This window comes from Danio rerio, chromosome 4 (assembly GCF_052040795.2).
Source record: "Danio rerio strain M-AB ecotype USA chromosome 4, GRCz13ab, whole genome shotgun sequence".
NCBI lineage: Eukaryota > Metazoa > Chordata > Actinopteri > Cypriniformes > Danionidae > Danio > Danio rerio.
This window is the reverse complement of record NC_141024.2, coordinates 41,349,763-41,367,302: the sequence shown is the minus strand read 5'-3', so window position 1 is coordinate 41,367,302 and position 17,540 is coordinate 41,349,763. Positions and strand designations below refer to the sequence as shown.

General features: G+C 52.0%; 10 non-coding genes across 10 annotated transcripts; all 10 read left to right on the top strand.

Annotated features, from left to right (window-relative positions):
• The first annotated feature begins 1,315 nt into the window (after positions 1-1,315).
• On the top strand, positions 1,316-1,479 carry LOC148680760 (U1 spliceosomal RNA). The gene has a single exon (XR_015944368.1). It is a non-coding gene; the product is annotated as a U1 spliceosomal RNA (small nuclear RNA).
• Positions 1,480-2,870: 1,391 nt separating this feature from the next.
• Positions 2,871-3,034, top strand: LOC148680759 (U1 spliceosomal RNA). Its single transcript, XR_015944363.1, has one exon. It is a non-coding gene; the product is annotated as a U1 spliceosomal RNA (small nuclear RNA).
• A 1,391-nt stretch (positions 3,035-4,425) lies between these two features.
• Positions 4,426-4,589, top strand: LOC148680758 (U1 spliceosomal RNA). Its single transcript, XR_015944344.1, has one exon. It is a non-coding gene; the product is annotated as a U1 spliceosomal RNA (small nuclear RNA).
• A 1,391-nt stretch (positions 4,590-5,980) lies between these two features.
• On the top strand, positions 5,981-6,144 carry LOC148680757 (U1 spliceosomal RNA). Its single transcript, XR_015944325.1, has one exon. It is a non-coding gene; the product is annotated as a U1 spliceosomal RNA (small nuclear RNA).
• Positions 6,145-7,535: 1,391 nt separating this feature from the next.
• Positions 7,536-7,699, top strand: LOC148680756 (U1 spliceosomal RNA). The gene has a single exon (XR_015944300.1). It is a non-coding gene; the product is annotated as a U1 spliceosomal RNA (small nuclear RNA).
• Positions 7,700-9,090: 1,391 nt separating this feature from the next.
• Positions 9,091-9,254, top strand: LOC148680755 (U1 spliceosomal RNA). Its single transcript, XR_015944261.1, has one exon. It is a non-coding gene; the product is annotated as a U1 spliceosomal RNA (small nuclear RNA).
• A 1,391-nt stretch (positions 9,255-10,645) lies between these two features.
• On the top strand, positions 10,646-10,809 carry LOC148680754 (U1 spliceosomal RNA). Its single transcript, XR_015944195.1, has one exon. It is a non-coding gene; the product is annotated as a U1 spliceosomal RNA (small nuclear RNA).
• Positions 10,810-12,200: 1,391 nt separating this feature from the next.
• On the top strand, positions 12,201-12,364 carry LOC148680753 (U1 spliceosomal RNA). The gene has a single exon (XR_015944121.1). It is a non-coding gene; the product is annotated as a U1 spliceosomal RNA (small nuclear RNA).
• Positions 12,365-13,755: 1,391 nt separating this feature from the next.
• On the top strand, positions 13,756-13,919 carry LOC148680752 (U1 spliceosomal RNA). Its single transcript, XR_015944111.1, has one exon. It is a non-coding gene; the product is annotated as a U1 spliceosomal RNA (small nuclear RNA).
• A 1,391-nt stretch (positions 13,920-15,310) lies between these two features.
• On the top strand, positions 15,311-15,467 carry LOC148680751 (U1 spliceosomal RNA). The gene has a single exon (XR_015944383.1). It is a non-coding gene; the product is annotated as a U1 spliceosomal RNA (small nuclear RNA).
• The last annotated feature ends 2,073 nt before the right edge of the window (positions 15,468-17,540 follow it).

Below are 17,540 nucleotides of genomic sequence, written 5' to 3'. Positions count from 1 at the left end.
ATTTGAGGAGAGCTGAGCTCCAGCGAGGGGGAGCTTAAGCTTGAGCTCCACCTTTTTTTGCACTTCTTCTACGAGTGATGTCACTGGGGGTAGGGTTAGGGGTGGGGTTGGTGTACGCATTGAAACAGCTTACAGGAGGAGGAGCGACAGCTCATGCTCCCCCTCGCTGGAGCTCAGCTCTCCTCGAATGGCTCTGCAGCGAGCACCCCCTCGCTGGAGCGGCGCTTCCCTCTCTTCCTCGTCCTCTGCCAAGCCTCTTTTGCTCCAGTAGAGCCGCGCGCGCCTGTGGAAGGCCTGCCCACCCGTCGCTAGAAGAGTCTGTTCTGACGCCGAAAACTACTCGAAAGGTCCCCCCTCAAAGCGGTTTGACCAGGTGAAGGAACACGCAAAGAGAGCCCCCGGTGGCTTTTGTCCGCCAAGCGAGTGTGCCCTGTGGAATGTCAGAATTTTATTTTTACCGGCCTGCCGCTGTTACTGACGGAACGAATGCAGACCGTGTGAAAGGTCATCATTTTATCTGCCATTAAGTAAGCGAACGCTTCTGCTCGGATCAGAGGTAACTTTGTTTCAAGAACTGCAATCTTTTGCAGACGTCTGTGGCCTTTTGGGCAGAGGGACGGTTCTAAACCAATCTGAACCAGAGGCAATTTCGCAGCCAGCCGTCGGTGGTTTCCCGTCCCAGGAATGTAAGGTGCTTGCAGCGGGAGGTTGTTTCGTTAGCGCTTCCGCTTTCGTCAGTGAAGTTCTTTTGCGGAACGTTTGTAGATCCCGTCGTCTTCTTCAAGCTATGTCGTTTGAGCACTGTGCTGATAGGCTGACGTGAGAAAACAGGACACAAAACATACAAGGCAAGAGTGCAAAGCACGGAGCTCTAGGCAAAGGCGGTCCGAACCGCAGCAAAGCAGGAGGTCGACATGTCCAAATAGACCAAATCAGAAACTAAGCAGAGAAAAACGGCATCTGTAGAGAAAGAAAACAGATGGAGGAAAAGAAAGAAAGAACAGGAGGATCCCCTCCCCTCCCCCCATAGAGGGTCTGTTATCCCCAGATCGAGTGCGTCCGGTGGAATCCATGTGTTGGCAGCCTTAACTGATGACAAAACACAAAGCAAGCATCTGGAGGAAGCTCAAACTCTTCATGCGTTGCCACAGTTACTAGCGAGTGGTTTGCAGGCACAGGCACGTCTGCTGCAAGTACAGCGCCGTCAGGAGACAGGGGTTGCTGGCCCATTCCCCATGCTCGGTGGCTGGGCATCACCGCCCTGGAGTACGGCCGATAGAAAACGGCGGCTGCCATTTGCGCCGCCCGGCAACTCATACTTACCTGGCAGGGGAGATACCATGATCAAGAAGGTGGTTCACCCAGGGCGAGGCTTGGCCATTGCACTCCGGCCACGCTGACCCCTGCGAATTCCCCAAATGTGGGAATCTCGACTGCATAATTTCTGGTAGTGGGGGACTGCGTTCGCGCTCTCCCCTGAGCACAGTGGTTCAAGACAGAGCTCAGGCGGTAGCGTCGGACCCGGCTGGAGCCAAGTGGTGCTCGCTGCAGAGCCATTTGAGGAGAGCTGAGCTCCAGCGAGGGGGAGCTTAAGCTTGAGCTCCACCTTTTTTTGCACTTCTTCTACGAGTGATGTCACTGGGGGTAGGGTTAGGGGTGGGGTTGGTGTACGCATTGAAACAGCTTACAGGAGGAGGAGCGACAGCTCATGCTCCCCCTCGCTGGAGCTCAGCTCTCCTCGAATGGCTCTGCAGCGAGCACCCCCTCGCTGGAGCGGCGCTTCCCTCTCTTCCTCGTCCTCTGCCAAGCCTCTTTTGCTCCAGTAGAGCCGCGCGCGCCTGTGGAAGGCCTGCCCACCCGTCGCTAGAAGAGTCTGTTCTGACGCCGAAAACTACTCGAAAGGTCCCCCCTCAAAGCGGTTTGACCAGGTGAAGGAACACGCAAAGAGAGCCCCCGGTGGCTTTTGTCCGCCAAGCGAGTGTGCCCTGTGGAATGTCAGAATTTTATTTTTACCGGCCTGCCGCTGTTACTGACGGAACGAATGCAGACCGTGTGAAAGGTCATCATTTTATCTGCCATTAAGTAAGCGAACGCTTCTGCTCGGATCAGAGGTAACTTTGTTTCAAGAACTGCAATCTTTTGCAGACGTCTGTGGCCTTTTGGGCAGAGGGACGGTTCTAAACCAATCTGAACCAGAGGCAATTTCGCAGCCAGCCGTCGGTGGTTTCCCGTCCCAGGAATGTAAGGTGCTTGCAGCGGGAGGTTGTTTCGTTAGCGCTTCCGCTTTCGTCAGTGAAGTTCTTTTGCGGAACGTTTGTAGATCCCGTCGTCTTCTTCAAGCTATGTCGTTTGAGCACTGTGCTGATAGGCTGACATGAGAAAACAGGACACAAAACATACAAGGCAAGAGTGCAAAGCACGGAGCTCTAGGCAAAGGCGGTCCGAACCGCAGCAAAGCAGGAGGTCGACATGTCCAAATAGACCAAATCAGAAACTAAGCAGAGAAAAACGGCATCTGTAGAGAAAGAAAACAGATGGAGGAAAAGAAAGAAAGAACAGGAGGATCCCCTCCCCTCCCCCCATAGAGGGTCTGTTATCCCCAGATCGAGTGCGTCCGGTGGAATCCATGTGTTGGCAGCCCCAACTGATGACAAAACACAAAGCAAGCATCTGGAGGAAGCTCAAACTCTTCATGCGTTGCCACAGTTACTAGCGAGTGGTTTGCAGGCACAGGCACGTCTGCTGCAAGTACAGCGCCGTCAGGAGACAGGGGTTGCTGGCCCATTCCCCATGCTCGGTGGCTGGGCATCACCGCCCTGGAGTACGGCCGATAGAAAACGGCGGCTGCCATTTGCGCCGCCCGGCAACTCATACTTACCTGGCAGGGGAGATACCATGATCAAGAAGGTGGTTCACCCAGGGCGAGGCTTGGCCATTGCACTCCGGCCACGCTGACCCCTGCGAATTCCCCAAATGTGGGAATCTCGACTGCATAATTTCTGGTAGTGGGGGACTGCGTTCGCGCTCTCCCCTGAGCACAGTGGTTCAAGACAGAGCTCAGGCGGTAGCGTCGGACCCGGCTGGAGCCAAGTGGTGCTCGCTGCAGAGCCATTTGAGGAGAGCTGAGCTCCAGCGAGGGGGAGCTTAAGCTTGAGCTCCACCTTTTTTTGCACTTCTTCTACGAGTGATGTCACTGGGGGTAGGGTTAGGGGTGGGGTTGGTGTACGCATTGAAACAGCTTACAGGAGGAGGAGCGACAGCTCATGCTCCCCCTCGCTGGAGCTCAGCTCTCCTCGAATGGCTCTGCAGCGAGCACCCCCTCGCTGGAGCGGCGCTTCCCTCTCTTCCTCGTCCTCTGCCAAGCCTCTTTTGCTCCAGTAGAGCCGCGCGCGCCTGTGGAAGGCCTGCCCACCCGTCGCTAGAAGAGTCTGTTCTGACGCCGAAAACTACTCGAAAGGTCCCCCCTCAAAGCGGTTTGACCAGGTGAAGGAACACGCAAAGAGAGCCCCCGGTGGCTTTTGTCCGCCAAGCGAGTGTGCCCTGTGGAATGTCAGAATTTTATTTTTACCGGCCTGCCGCTGTTACTGACGGAACGAATGCAGACCGTGTGAAAGGTCATCATTTTATCTGCCATTAAGTAAGCGAACGCTTCTGCTCGGATCAGAGGTAACTTTGTTTCAAGAACTGCAATCTTTTGCAGACGTCTGTGGCCTTTTGGGCAGAGGGACGGTTCTAAACCAATCTGAACCAGAGGCAATTTCGCAGCCAGCCGTCGGTGGTTTCCCGTCCCAGGAATGTAAGGTGCTTGCAGCGGGAGGTTGTTTCGTTAGCGCTTCCGCTTTCGTCAGTGAAGTTCTTTTGCGGAACGTTTGTAGATCCCGTCGTCTTCTTCAAGCTATGTCGTTTGAGCACTGTGCTGATAGGCTGACGTGAGAAAACAGGACACAAAACATACAAGGCAAGAGTGCAAAGCACGGAGCTCTAGGCAAAGGCGGTCCGAACCGCAGCAAAGCAGGAGGTCGACATGTCCAAATAGACCAAATCAGAAACTAAGCAGAGAAAAACGGCATCTGTAGAGAAAGAAAACAGATGGAGGAAAAGAAAGAAAGAACAGGAGGATCCCCTCCCCTCCCCCCATAGAGGGTCTGTTATCCCCAGATCGAGTGCGTCCGGTGGAATCCATGTGTTGGCAGCCCCAACTGATGACAAAACACAAAGCAAGCATCTGGAGGAAGCTCAAACTCTTCATGCGTTGCCACAGTTACTAGCGAGTGGTTTGCAGGCACAGGCACGTCTGCTGCAAGTACAGCGCCGTCAGGAGACAGGGGTTGCTGGCCCATTCCCCATGCTCGGTGGCTGGGCATCACCGCCCTGGAGTACGGCCGATAGAAAACGGCGGCTGCCATTTGCGCCGCCCGGCAACTCATACTTACCTGGCAGGGGAGATACCATGATCAAGAAGGTGGTTCACCCAGGGCGAGGCTTGGCCATTGCACTCCGGCCACGCTGACCCCTGCGAATTCCCCAAATGTGGGAATCTCGACTGCATAATTTCTGGTAGTGGGGGACTGCGTTCGCGCTCTCCCCTGAGCACAGTGGTTCAAGACAGAGCTCAGGCGGTAGCGTCGGACCCGGCTGGAGCCAAGTGGTGCTCGCTGCAGAGCCATTTGAGGAGAGCTGAGCTCCAGCGAGGGGGAGCTTAAGCTTGAGCTCCACCTTTTTTTGCACTTCTTCTACGAGTGATGTCACTGGGGGTAGGGTTAGGGGTGGGGTTGGTGTACGCATTGAAACAGCTTACAGGAGGAGGAGCGACAGCTCATGCTCCCCCTCGCTGGAGCTCAGCTCTCCTCGAATGGCTCTGCAGCGAGCACCCCCTCGCTGGAGCGGCGCTTCCCTCTCTTCCTCGTCCTCTGCCAAGCCTCTTTTGCTCCAGTAGAGCCGCGCGCGCCTGTGGAAGGCCTGCCCACCCGTCGCTAGAAGAGTCTGTTCTGACGCCGAAAACTACTCGAAAGGTCCCCCCTCAAAGCGGTTTGACCAGGTGAAGGAACACGCAAAGAGAGCCCCCGGTGGCTTTTGTCCGCCAAGCGAGTGTGCCCTGTGGAATGTCAGAATTTTATTTTTACCGGCCTGCCGCTGTTACTGACGGAACGAATGCAGACCGTGTGAAAGGTCATCATTTTATCTGCCATTAAGTAAGCGAACGCTTCTGCTCGGATCAGAGGTAACTTTGTTTCAAGAACTGCAATCTTTTGCAGACGTCTGTGGCCTTTTGGGCAGAGGGACGGTTCTAAACCAATCTGAACCAGAGGCAATTTCGCAGCCAGCCGTCGGTGGTTTCCCGTCCCAGGAATGTAAGGTGCTTGCAGCGGGAGGTTGTTTCGTTAGCGCTTCCGCTTTCGTCAGTGAAGTTCTTTTGCGGAACGTTTGTAGATCCCGTCGTCTTCTTCAAGCTATGTCGTTTGAGCACTGTGCTGATAGGCTGACGTGAGAAAACAGGACACAAAACATACAAGGCAAGAGTGCAAAGCACGGAGCTCTAGGCAAAGGCGGTCCGAACCGCAGCAAAGCAGGAGGTCGACATGTCCAAATAGACCAAATCAGAAACTAAGCAGAGAAAAACGGCATCTGTAGAGAAAGAAAACAGATGGAGGAAAAGAAAGAAAGAACAGGAGGATCCCCTCCCCTCCCCCCATAGAGGGTCTGTTATCCCCAGATCGAGTGCGTCCGGTGGAATCCATGTGTTGGCAGCCCCAACTGATGACAAAACACAAAGCAAGCATCTGGAGGAAGCTCAAACTCTTCATGCGTTGCCACAGTTACTAGCGAGTGGTTTGCAGGCACAGGCACGTCTGCTGCAAGTACAGCGCCGTCAGGAGACAGGGGTTGCTGGCCCATTCCCCATGCTCGGTGGCTGGGCATCACCGCCCTGGAGTACGGCCGATAGAAAACGGCGGCTGCCATTTGCGCCGCCCGGCAACTCATACTTACCTGGCAGGGGAGATACCATGATCAAGAAGGTGGTTCACCCAGGGCGAGGCTTGGCCATTGCACTCCGGCCACGCTGACCCCTGCGAATTCCCCAAATGTGGGAATCTCGACTGCATAATTTCTGGTAGTGGGGGACTGCGTTCGCGCTCTCCCCTGAGCACAGTGGTTCAAGACAGAGCTCAGGCGGTAGCGTCGGACCCGGCTGGAGCCAAGTGGTGCTCGCTGCAGAGCCATTTGAGGAGAGCTGAGCTCCAGCGAGGGGGAGCTTAAGCTTGAGCTCCACCTTTTTTTGCACTTCTTCTACGAGTGATGTCACTGGGGGTAGGGTTAGGGGTGGGGTTGGTGTACGCATTGAAACAGCTTACAGGAGGAGGAGCGACAGCTCATGCTCCCCCTCGCTGGAGCTCAGCTCTCCTCGAATGGCTCTGCAGCGAGCACCCCCTCGCTGGAGCGGCGCTTCCCTCTCTTCCTCGTCCTCTGCCAAGCCTCTTTTGCTCCAGTAGAGCCGCGCGCGCCTGTGGAAGGCCTGCCCACCCGTCGCTAGAAGAGTCTGTTCTGACGCCGAAAACTACTCGAAAGGTCCCCCCTCAAAGCGGTTTGACCAGGTGAAGGAACACGCAAAGAGAGCCCCCGGTGGCTTTTGTCCGCCAAGCGAGTGTGCCCTGTGGAATGTCAGAATTTTATTTTTACCGGCCTGCCGCTGTTACTGACGGAACGAATGCAGACCGTGTGAAAGGTCATCATTTTATCTGCCATTAAGTAAGCGAACGCTTCTGCTCGGATCAGAGGTAACTTTGTTTCAAGAACTGCAATCTTTTGCAGACGTCTGTGGCCTTTTGGGCAGAGGGACGGTTCTAAACCAATCTGAACCAGAGGCAATTTCGCAGCCAGCCGTCGGTGGTTTCCCGTCCCAGGAATGTAAGGTGCTTGCAGCGGGAGGTTGTTTCGTTAGCGCTTCCGCTTTCGTCAGTGAAGTTCTTTTGCGGAACGTTTGTAGATCCCGTCGTCTTCTTCAAGCTATGTCGTTTGAGCACTGTGCTGATAGGCTGACGTGAGAAAACAGGACACAAAACATACAAGGCAAGAGTGCAAAGCACGGAGCTCTAGGCAAAGGCGGTCCGAACCGCAGCAAAGCAGGAGGTCGACATGTCCAAATAGACCAAATCAGAAACTAAGCAGAGAAAAACGGCATCTGTAGAGAAAGAAAACAGATGGAGGAAAAGAAAGAAAGAACAGGAGGATCCCCTCCCCTCCCCCCATAGAGGGTCTGTTATCCCCAGATCGAGTGCGTCCGGTGGAATCCATGTGTTGGCAGCCCCAACTGATGACAAAACACAAAGCAAGCATCTGGAGGAAGCTCAAACTCTTCATGCGTTGCCACAGTTACTAGCGAGTGGTTTGCAGGCACAGGCACGTCTGCTGCAAGTACAGCGCCGTCAGGAGACAGGGGTTGCTGGCCCATTCCCCATGCTCGGTGGCTGGGCATCACCGCCCTGGAGTACGGCCGATAGAAAACGGCGGCTGCCATTTGCGCCGCCCGGCAACTCATACTTACCTGGCAGGGGAGATACCATGATCAAGAAGGTGGTTCACCCAGGGCGAGGCTTGGCCATTGCACTCCGGCCACGCTGACCCCTGCGAATTCCCCAAATGTGGGAATCTCGACTGCATAATTTCTGGTAGTGGGGGACTGCGTTCGCGCTCTCCCCTGAGCACAGTGGTTCAAGACAGAGCTCAGGCGGTAGCGTCGGACCCGGCTGGAGCCAAGTGGTGCTCGCTGCAGAGCCATTTGAGGAGAGCTGAGCTCCAGCGAGGGGGAGCTTAAGCTTGAGCTCCACCTTTTTTTGCACTTCTTCTACGAGTGATGTCACTGGGGGTAGGGTTAGGGGTGGGGTTGGTGTACGCATTGAAACAGCTTACAGGAGGAGGAGCGACAGCTCATGCTCCCCCTCGCTGGAGCTCAGCTCTCCTCGAATGGCTCTGCAGCGAGCACCCCCTCGCTGGAGCGGCGCTTCCCTCTCTTCCTCGTCCTCTGCCAAGCCTCTTTTGCTCCAGTAGAGCCGCGCGCGCCTGTGGAAGGCCTGCCCACCCGTCGCTAGAAGAGTCTGTTCTGACGCCGAAAACTACTCGAAAGGTCCCCCCTCAAAGCGGTTTGACCAGGTGAAGGAACACGCAAAGAGAGCCCCCGGTGGCTTTTGTCCGCCAAGCGAGTGTGCCCTGTGGAATGTCAGAATTTTATTTTTACCGGCCTGCCGCTGTTACTGACGGAACGAATGCAGACCGTGTGAAAGGTCATCATTTTATCTGCCATTAAGTAAGCGAACGCTTCTGCTCGGATCAGAGGTAACTTTGTTTCAAGAACTGCAATCTTTTGCAGACGTCTGTGGCCTTTTGGGCAGAGGGACGGTTCTAAACCAATCTGAACCAGAGGCAATTTCGCAGCCAGCCGTCGGTGGTTTCCCGTCCCAGGAATGTAAGGTGCTTGCAGCGGGAGGTTGTTTCGTTAGCGCTTCCGCTTTCGTCAGTGAAGTTCTTTTGCGGAACGTTTGTAGATCCCGTCGTCTTCTTCAAGCTATGTCGTTTGAGCACTGTGCTGATAGGCTGACGTGAGAAAACAGGACACAAAACATACAAGGCAAGAGTGCAAAGCACGGAGCTCTAGGCAAAGGCGGTCCGAACCGCAGCAAAGCAGGAGGTCGACATGTCCAAATAGACCAAATCAGAAACTAAGCAGAGAAAAACGGCATCTGTAGAGAAAGAAAACAGATGGAGGAAAAGAAAGAAAGAACAGGAGGATCCCCTCCCCTCCCCCCATAGAGGGTCTGTTATCCCCAGATCGAGTGCGTCCGGTGGAATCCATGTGTTGGCAGCCCCAACTGATGACAAAACACAAAGCAAGCATCTGGAGGAAGCTCAAACTCTTCATGCGTTGCCACAGTTACTAGCGAGTGGTTTGCAGGCACAGGCACGTCTGCTGCAAGTACAGCGCCGTCAGGAGACAGGGGTTGCTGGCCCATTCCCCATGCTCGGTGGCTGGGCATCACCGCCCTGGAGTACGGCCGATAGAAAACGGCGGCTGCCATTTGCGCCGCCCGGCAACTCATACTTACCTGGCAGGGGAGATACCATGATCAAGAAGGTGGTTCACCCAGGGCGAGGCTTGGCCATTGCACTCCGGCCACGCTGACCCCTGCGAATTCCCCAAATGTGGGAATCTCGACTGCATAATTTCTGGTAGTGGGGGACTGCGTTCGCGCTCTCCCCTGAGCACAGTGGTTCAAGACAGAGCTCAGGCGGTAGCGTCGGACCCGGCTGGAGCCAAGTGGTGCTCGCTGCAGAGCCATTTGAGGAGAGCTGAGCTCCAGCGAGGGGGAGCTTAAGCTTGAGCTCCACCTTTTTTTGCACTTCTTCTACGAGTGATGTCACTGGGGGTAGGGTTAGGGGTGGGGTTGGTGTACGCATTGAAACAGCTTACAGGAGGAGGAGCGACAGCTCATGCTCCCCCTCGCTGGAGCTCAGCTCTCCTCGAATGGCTCTGCAGCGAGCACCCCCTCGCTGGAGCGGCGCTTCCCTCTCTTCCTCGTCCTCTGCCAAGCCTCTTTTGCTCCAGTAGAGCCGCGCGCGCCTGTGGAAGGCCTGCCCACCCGTCGCTAGAAGAGTCTGTTCTGACGCCGAAAACTACTCGAAAGGTCCCCCCTCAAAGCGGTTTGACCAGGTGAAGGAACACGCAAAGAGAGCCCCCGGTGGCTTTTGTCCGCCAAGCGAGTGTGCCCTGTGGAATGTCAGAATTTTATTTTTACCGGCCTGCCGCTGTTACTGACGGAACGAATGCAGACCGTGTGAAAGGTCATCATTTTATCTGCCATTAAGTAAGCGAACGCTTCTGCTCGGATCAGAGGTAACTTTGTTTCAAGAACTGCAATCTTTTGCAGACGTCTGTGGCCTTTTGGGCAGAGGGACGGTTCTAAACCAATCTGAACCAGAGGCAATTTCGCAGCCAGCCGTCGGTGGTTTCCCGTCCCAGGAATGTAAGGTGCTTGCAGCGGGAGGTTGTTTCGTTAGCGCTTCCGCTTTCGTCAGTGAAGTTCTTTTGCGGAACGTTTGTAGATCCCGTCGTCTTCTTCAAGCTATGTCGTTTGAGCACTGTGCTGATAGGCTGACGTGAGAAAACAGGACACAAAACATACAAGGCAAGAGTGCAAAGCACGGAGCTCTAGGCAAAGGCGGTCCGAACCGCAGCAAAGCAGGAGGTCGACATGTCCAAATAGACCAAATCAGAAACTAAGCAGAGAAAAACGGCATCTGTAGAGAAAGAAAACAGATGGAGGAAAAGAAAGAAAGAACAGGAGGATCCCCTCCCCTCCCCCCATAGAGGGTCTGTTATCCCCAGATCGAGTGCGTCCGGTGGAATCCATGTGTTGGCAGCCCCAACTGATGACAAAACACAAAGCAAGCATCTGGAGGAAGCTCAAACTCTTCATGCGTTGCCACAGTTACTAGCGAGTGGTTTGCAGGCACAGGCACGTCTGCTGCAAGTACAGCGCCGTCAGGAGACAGGGGTTGCTGGCCCATTCCCCATGCTCGGTGGCTGGGCATCACCGCCCTGGAGTACGGCCGATAGAAAACGGCGGCTGCCATTTGCGCCGCCCGGCAACTCATACTTACCTGGCAGGGGAGATACCATGATCAAGAAGGTGGTTCACCCAGGGCGAGGCTTGGCCATTGCACTCCGGCCACGCTGACCCCTGCGAATTCCCCAAATGTGGGAATCTCGACTGCATAATTTCTGGTAGTGGGGGACTGCGTTCGCGCTCTCCCCTGAGCACAGTGGTTCAAGACAGAGCTCAGGCGGTAGCGTCGGACCCGGCTGGAGCCAAGTGGTGCTCGCTGCAGAGCCATTTGAGGAGAGCTGAGCTCCAGCGAGGGGGAGCTTAAGCTTGAGCTCCACCTTTTTTTGCACTTCTTCTACGAGTGATGTCACTGGGGGTAGGGTTAGGGGTGGGGTTGGTGTACGCATTGAAACAGCTTACAGGAGGAGGAGCGACAGCTCATGCTCCCCCTCGCTGGAGCTCAGCTCTCCTCGAATGGCTCTGCAGCGAGCACCCCCTCGCTGGAGCGGCGCTTCCCTCTCTTCCTCGTCCTCTGCCAAGCCTCTTTTGCTCCAGTAGAGCCGCGCGCGCCTGTGGAAGGCCTGCCCACCCGTCGCTAGAAGAGTCTGTTCTGACGCCGAAAACTACTCGAAAGGTCCCCCCTCAAAGCGGTTTGACCAGGTGAAGGAACACGCAAAGAGAGCCCCCGGTGGCTTTTGTCCGCCAAGCGAGTGTGCCCTGTGGAATGTCAGAATTTTATTTTTACCGGCCTGCCGCTGTTACTGACGGAACGAATGCAGACCGTGTGAAAGGTCATCATTTTATCTGCCATTAAGTAAGCGAACGCTTCTGCTCGGATCAGAGGTAACTTTGTTTCAAGAACTGCAATCTTTTGCAGACGTCTGTGGCCTTTTGGGCAGAGGGACGGTTCTAAACCAATCTGAACCAGAGGCAATTTCGCAGCCAGCCGTCGGTGGTTTCCCGTCCCAGGAATGTAAGGTGCTTGCAGCGGGAGGTTGTTTCGTTAGCGCTTCCGCTTTCGTCAGTGAAGTTCTTTTGCGGAACGTTTGTAGATCCCGTCGTCTTCTTCAAGCTATGTCGTTTGAGCACTGTGCTGATAGGCTGACGTGAGAAAACAGGACACAAAACATACAAGGCAAGAGTGCAAAGCACGGAGCTCTAGGCAAAGGCGGTCCGAACCGCAGCAAAGCAGGAGGTCGACATGTCCAAATAGACCAAATCAGAAACTAAGCAGAGAAAAACGGCATCTGTAGAGAAAGAAAACAGATGGAGGAAAAGAAAGAAAGAACAGGAGGATCCCCTCCCCTCCCCCCATAGAGGGTCTGTTATCCCCAGATCGAGTGCGTCCGGTGGAATCCATGTGTTGGCAGCCCCAACTGATGACAAAACACAAAGCAAGCATCTGGAGGAAGCTCAAACTCTTCATGCGTTGCCACAGTTACTAGCGAGTGGTTTGCAGGCACAGGCACGTCTGCTGCAAGTACAGCGCCGTCAGGAGACAGGGGTTGCTGGCCCATTCCCCATGCTCGGTGGCTGGGCATCACCGCCCTGGAGTACGGCCGATAGAAAACGGCGGCTGCCATTTGCGCCGCCCGGCAACTCATACTTACCTGGCAGGGGAGATACCATGATCAAGAAGGTGGTTCACCCAGGGCGAGGCTTGGCCATTGCACTCCGGCCACGCTGACCCCTGCGAATTCCCCAAATGTGGGAATCTCGACTGCATAATTTCTGGTAGTGGGGGACTGCGTTCGCGCTCTCCCCTGAGCACAGTGGTTCAAGACAGAGCTCAGGCGGTAGCGTCGGACCCGGCTGGAGCCAAGTGGTGCTCGCTGCAGAGCCATTTGAGGAGAGCTGAGCTCCAGCGAGGGGGAGCTTAAGCTTGAGCTCCACCTTTTTTTGCACTTCTTCTACGAGTGATGTCACTGGGGGTAGGGTTAGGGGTGGGGTTGGTGTACGCATTGAAACAGCTTACAGGAGGAGGAGCGACAGCTCATGCTCCCCCTCGCTGGAGCTCAGCTCTCCTCGAATGGCTCTGCAGCGAGCACCCCCTCGCTGGAGCGGCGCTTCCCTCTCTTCCTCGTCCTCTGCCAAGCCTCTTTTGCTCCAGTAGAGCCGCGCGCGCCTGTGGAAGGCCTGCCCACCCGTCGCTAGAAGAGTCTGTTCTGACGCCGAAAACTACTCGAAAGGTCCCCCCTCAAAGCGGTTTGACCAGGTGAAGGAACACGCAAAGAGAGCCCCCGGTGGCTTTTGTCCGCCAAGCGAGTGTGCCCTGTGGAATGTCAGAATTTTATTTTTACCGGCCTGCCGCTGTTACTGACGGAACGAATGCAGACCGTGTGAAAGGTCATCATTTTATCTGCCATTAAGTAAGCGAACGCTTCTGCTCGGATCAGAGGTAACTTTGTTTCAAGAACTGCAATCTTTTGCAGACGTCTGTGGCCTTTTGGGCAGAGGGACGGTTCTAAACCAATCTGAACCAGAGGCAATTTCGCAGCCAGCCGTCGGTGGTTTCCCGTCCCAGGAATGTAAGGTGCTTGCAGCGGGAGGTTGTTTCGTTAGCGCTTCCGCTTTCGTCAGTGAAGTTCTTTTGCGGAACGTTTGTAGATCCCGTCGTCTTCTTCAAGCTATGTCGTTTGAGCACTGTGCTGATAGGCTGACGTGAGAAAACAGGACACAAAACATACAAGGCAAGAGTGCAAAGCACGGAGCTCTAGGCAAAGGCGGTCCGAACCGCAGCAAAGCAGGAGGTCGACATGTCCAAATAGACCAAATCAGAAACTAAGCAGAGAAAAACGGCATCTGTAGAGAAAGAAAACAGATGGAGGAAAAGAAAGAAAGAACAGGAGGATCCCCTCCCCTCCCCCCATAGAGGGTCTGTTATCCCCAGATCGAGTGCGTCCGGTGGAATCCATGTGTTGGCAGCCCCAACTGATGACAAAACACAAAGCAAGCATCTGGAGGAAGCTCAAACTCTTCATGCGTTGCCACAGTTACTAGCGAGTGGTTTGCAGGCACAGGCACGTCTGCTGCAAGTACAGCGCCGTCAGGAGACAGGGGTTGCTGGCCCATTCCCCATGCTCGGTGGCTGGGCATCACCGCCCTGGAGTACGGCCGATAGAAAACGGCGGCTGCCATTTGCGCCGCCCGGCAACTCATACTTACCTGGCAGGGGAGATACCATGATCAAGAAGGTGGTTCACCCAGGGCGAGGCTTGGCCATTGCACTCCGGCCACGCTGACCCCTGCGAATTCCCCAAATGTGGGAATCTCGACTGCATAATTTCTGGTAGTGGGGGACTGCGTTCGCGCTCTCCCCTGAGCACAGTGGTTCAAGACAGAGCTCAGGCGGTAGCGTCGGACCCGGCTGGAGCCAAGTGGTGCTCGCTGCAGAGCCATTTGAGGAGAGCTGAGCTCCAGCGAGGGGGAGCTTAAGCTTGAGCTCCACCTTTTTTTGCACTTCTTCTACGAGTGATGTCACTGGGGGTAGGGTTAGGGGTGGGGTTGGTGTACGCATTGAAACAGCTTACAGGAGGAGGAGCGACAGCTCATGCTCCCCCTCGCTGGAGCTCAGCTCTCCTCGAATGGCTCTGCAGCGAGCACCCCCTCGCTGGAGCGGCGCTTCCCTCTCTTCCTCGTCCTCTGCCAAGCCTCTTTTGCTCCAGTAGAGCCGCGCGCGCCTGTGGAAGGCCTGCCCACCCGTCGCTAGAAGAGTCTGTTCTGACGCCGAAAACTACTCGAAAGGTCCCCCCTCAAAGCGGTTTGACCAGGTGAAGGAACACGCAAAGAGAGCCCCCGGTGGCTTTTGTCCGCCAAGCGAGTGTGCCCTGTGGAATGTCAGAATTTTATTTTTACCGGCCTGCCGCTGTTACTGACGGAACGAATGCAGACCGTGTGAAAGGTCATCATTTTATCTGCCATTAAGTAAGCGAACGCTTCTGCTCGGATCAGAGGTAACTTTGTTTCAAGAACTGCAATCTTTTGCAGACGTCTGTGGCCTTTTGGGCAGAGGGACGGTTCTAAACCAATCTGAACCAGAGGCAATTTCGCAGCCAGCCGTCGGTGGTTTCCCGTCCCAGGAATGTAAGGTGCTTGCAGCGGGAGGTTGTTTCGTTAGCGCTTCCGCTTTCGTCAGTGAAGTTCTTTTGCGGAACGTTTGTAGATCCCGTCGTCTTCTTCAAGCTATGTCGTTTGAGCACTGTGCTGATAGGCTGACGTGAGAAAACAGGACACAAAACATACAAGGCAAGAGTGCAAAGCACGGAGCTCTAGGCAAAGGCGGTCCGAACCGCAGCAAAGCAGGAGGTCGACATGTCCAAATAGACCAAATCAGAAACTAAGCAGAGAAAAACGGCATCTGTAGAGAAAGAAAACAGATGGAGGAAAAGAAAGAAAGAACAGGAGGATCCCCTCCCCTCCCCCCATAGAGGGTCTGTTATCCCCAGATCGAGTGCGTCCGGTGGAATCCATGTGTTGGCAGCCCCAACTGATGACAAAACACAAAGCAAGCATCTGGAGGAAGCTCAAACTCTTCATGCGTTGCCACAGTTACTAGCGAGTGGTTTGCAGGCACAGGCACGTCTGCTGCAAGTACAGCGCCGTCAGGAGACAGGGGTTGCTGGCCCATTCCCCATGCTCGGTGGCTGGGCATCACCGCCCTGGAGTACGGCCGATAGAAAACGGCGGCTGCCATTTGCGCCGCCCGGCAACTCATACTTACCTGGCAGGGGAGATACCATGATCAAGAAGGTGGTTCACCCAGGGCGAGGCTTGGCCATTGCACTCCGGCCACGCTGACCCCTGCGAATGGCGATCGACCTGTACGGCGTGCAAATTTCATTTTAGAAGTGTAGGCAATTTCAGCACCTGATTGGTTGATTGAGTTTCAGCAAACCATGAATGAACTGCTTTTGCGAGTGAACAACCCCCTGGTGATGTCATCAAAACAAATAGTAGTAACTGTCAGGACACGTTGCACATGATGTGGTGCTTTTGAAATTAAAGCAAACAACCCTAACTGTGCATTAAAGTGAACCATGAAATGATCATTTAATAAGTTTGTTATTAAAATTTAAGTTGCTTTTTAAATTAAATTACTTTTAATGGTTCACTCAAAATCCCCATAAACCTCAACAAATGGAATATATAAATTAATATATGTAATATCAGTTCTATAAATAAAATATTCATATGTAATAGTAGTAATTAAAGGTCAAACTTTTTTTAAATGCATAATGTTTAGTAGAATTATTCTTAAATATGTTTGTATAACAAAAAATGGAAATATTTAGCATCTGTTCTATTATATTATACAGATATACCATCATATTTCTAATAGCAGTAATACAATTACATAAAATGAATAATAATCCCTTACTTTGTTACTGGGTAAGTATTTTAATTATAGTAACTAACTACTTTGTAACAAATTACGACAGTTCTATTTTGAGAGTGTAATGTCAGGATATTTGAATAATGTACTGTTTTTGTATTTGTGTGTTGCAGGTGGAGCTTGATGTTGGAGTGTGGTTTAAGGATGAATCCACTGGCATCCCATCTGACGGCAACAGGATAAGCTGTCATCGACTCCAGAGCTGGACTTGGAAAAACACAGAGGAGCAATAGACTTTTCAGAGCGCCTGTACCAGAGGTTACTATTAAAATGGACTGCATATTATTGTCATAGACTTAGATAATGATTCTAAATTAAATTCAAAATCAGAAGATTTAGTCAATTTTTAAAAACCAATGAAGTCCTTCCAACACAAACAAAAAGAAACACGAGATTGTATTTTATTATCCAAATTTATTAAAAGTGCAAAAGAAAAGTTCTAAACATATTGTTAGACCTGCCTGACATAAAAATGTATACTATAGATATACTTTGTACATAATAAAAAACACATTACTATTACAATCATTAGTTTTAATATTACTGATAGCAGTTATAGATATAAGAATATATTTGTATACATAAAAAAAAATACTGCCAGGTCAAGCATTTAGATATAAAAAAAAATAAATAAATAAATCCTCTTAAAAAAAAAACAAAGCTAACAATTAAAGTATATAAAGCAACATTAGTTATCACAAAGTAATAATTAAAGTACTTTAAATAACATAATGATAATATATACTTAATAAACATAAATAAATACATAAATAAATAAATAAATAAATAAATAAAAACAAGAAAACAATTAAAGAAATACTGTAAACTGTAAAACAATAAACTGTTAATATAACATACATTTCTGGAACAAAACAGTGTTACAACAATCAACAAATTAGTGTAAAACACTGTAAACTTAAACAGTCAAATGTTAATATAAAATTTGTTTCTACAACAATCAACAAATTAGTGCAAACTGTAAAAAAAAAGCTGCACTTTTGTAAATTAACAATAAGTTACAATCTACAAATTAGTATAAAACGATGTATACTCTGAAACAGTCAACTGTTAATATTGCGAACATTTGTGCAACAATAAGTGTAAAAAACAGTCAACAAATTAGTGCAAACCGTAAAAACCTGTAAACTTTTAAAAAAATCAACTGTTATTATAACATACATTTTTGCATCAATACCAGTGTTACAACAATCAAGAGATTAGTGTAAAACACTGTAAACATTCAACCAACTGTTATTATAACATATCCATTTTTGCAACAATAACACTGTTACAAGTCAAGAACTATGAACCGCAACATGGATAGAGGTCCAGTTAGACAGACTCGGAGGCCTGAGACTGAGAGCCCAAGAGAACGTCCACAGCCCTTTTAAAGTCTTCAAAACAGTCAAACGTCTGCCCAGCAAGGTTTGTGGACGTGGAGGCTTTGGAGCTCTCACAGTAGCTCTTCTTTCTGTATTTCTTGTGGCCTTGAGTTGGTTGGCCACACAGAGCACAGATGTAAACCTTCACTGAGGTTGGATGTCCAGAGC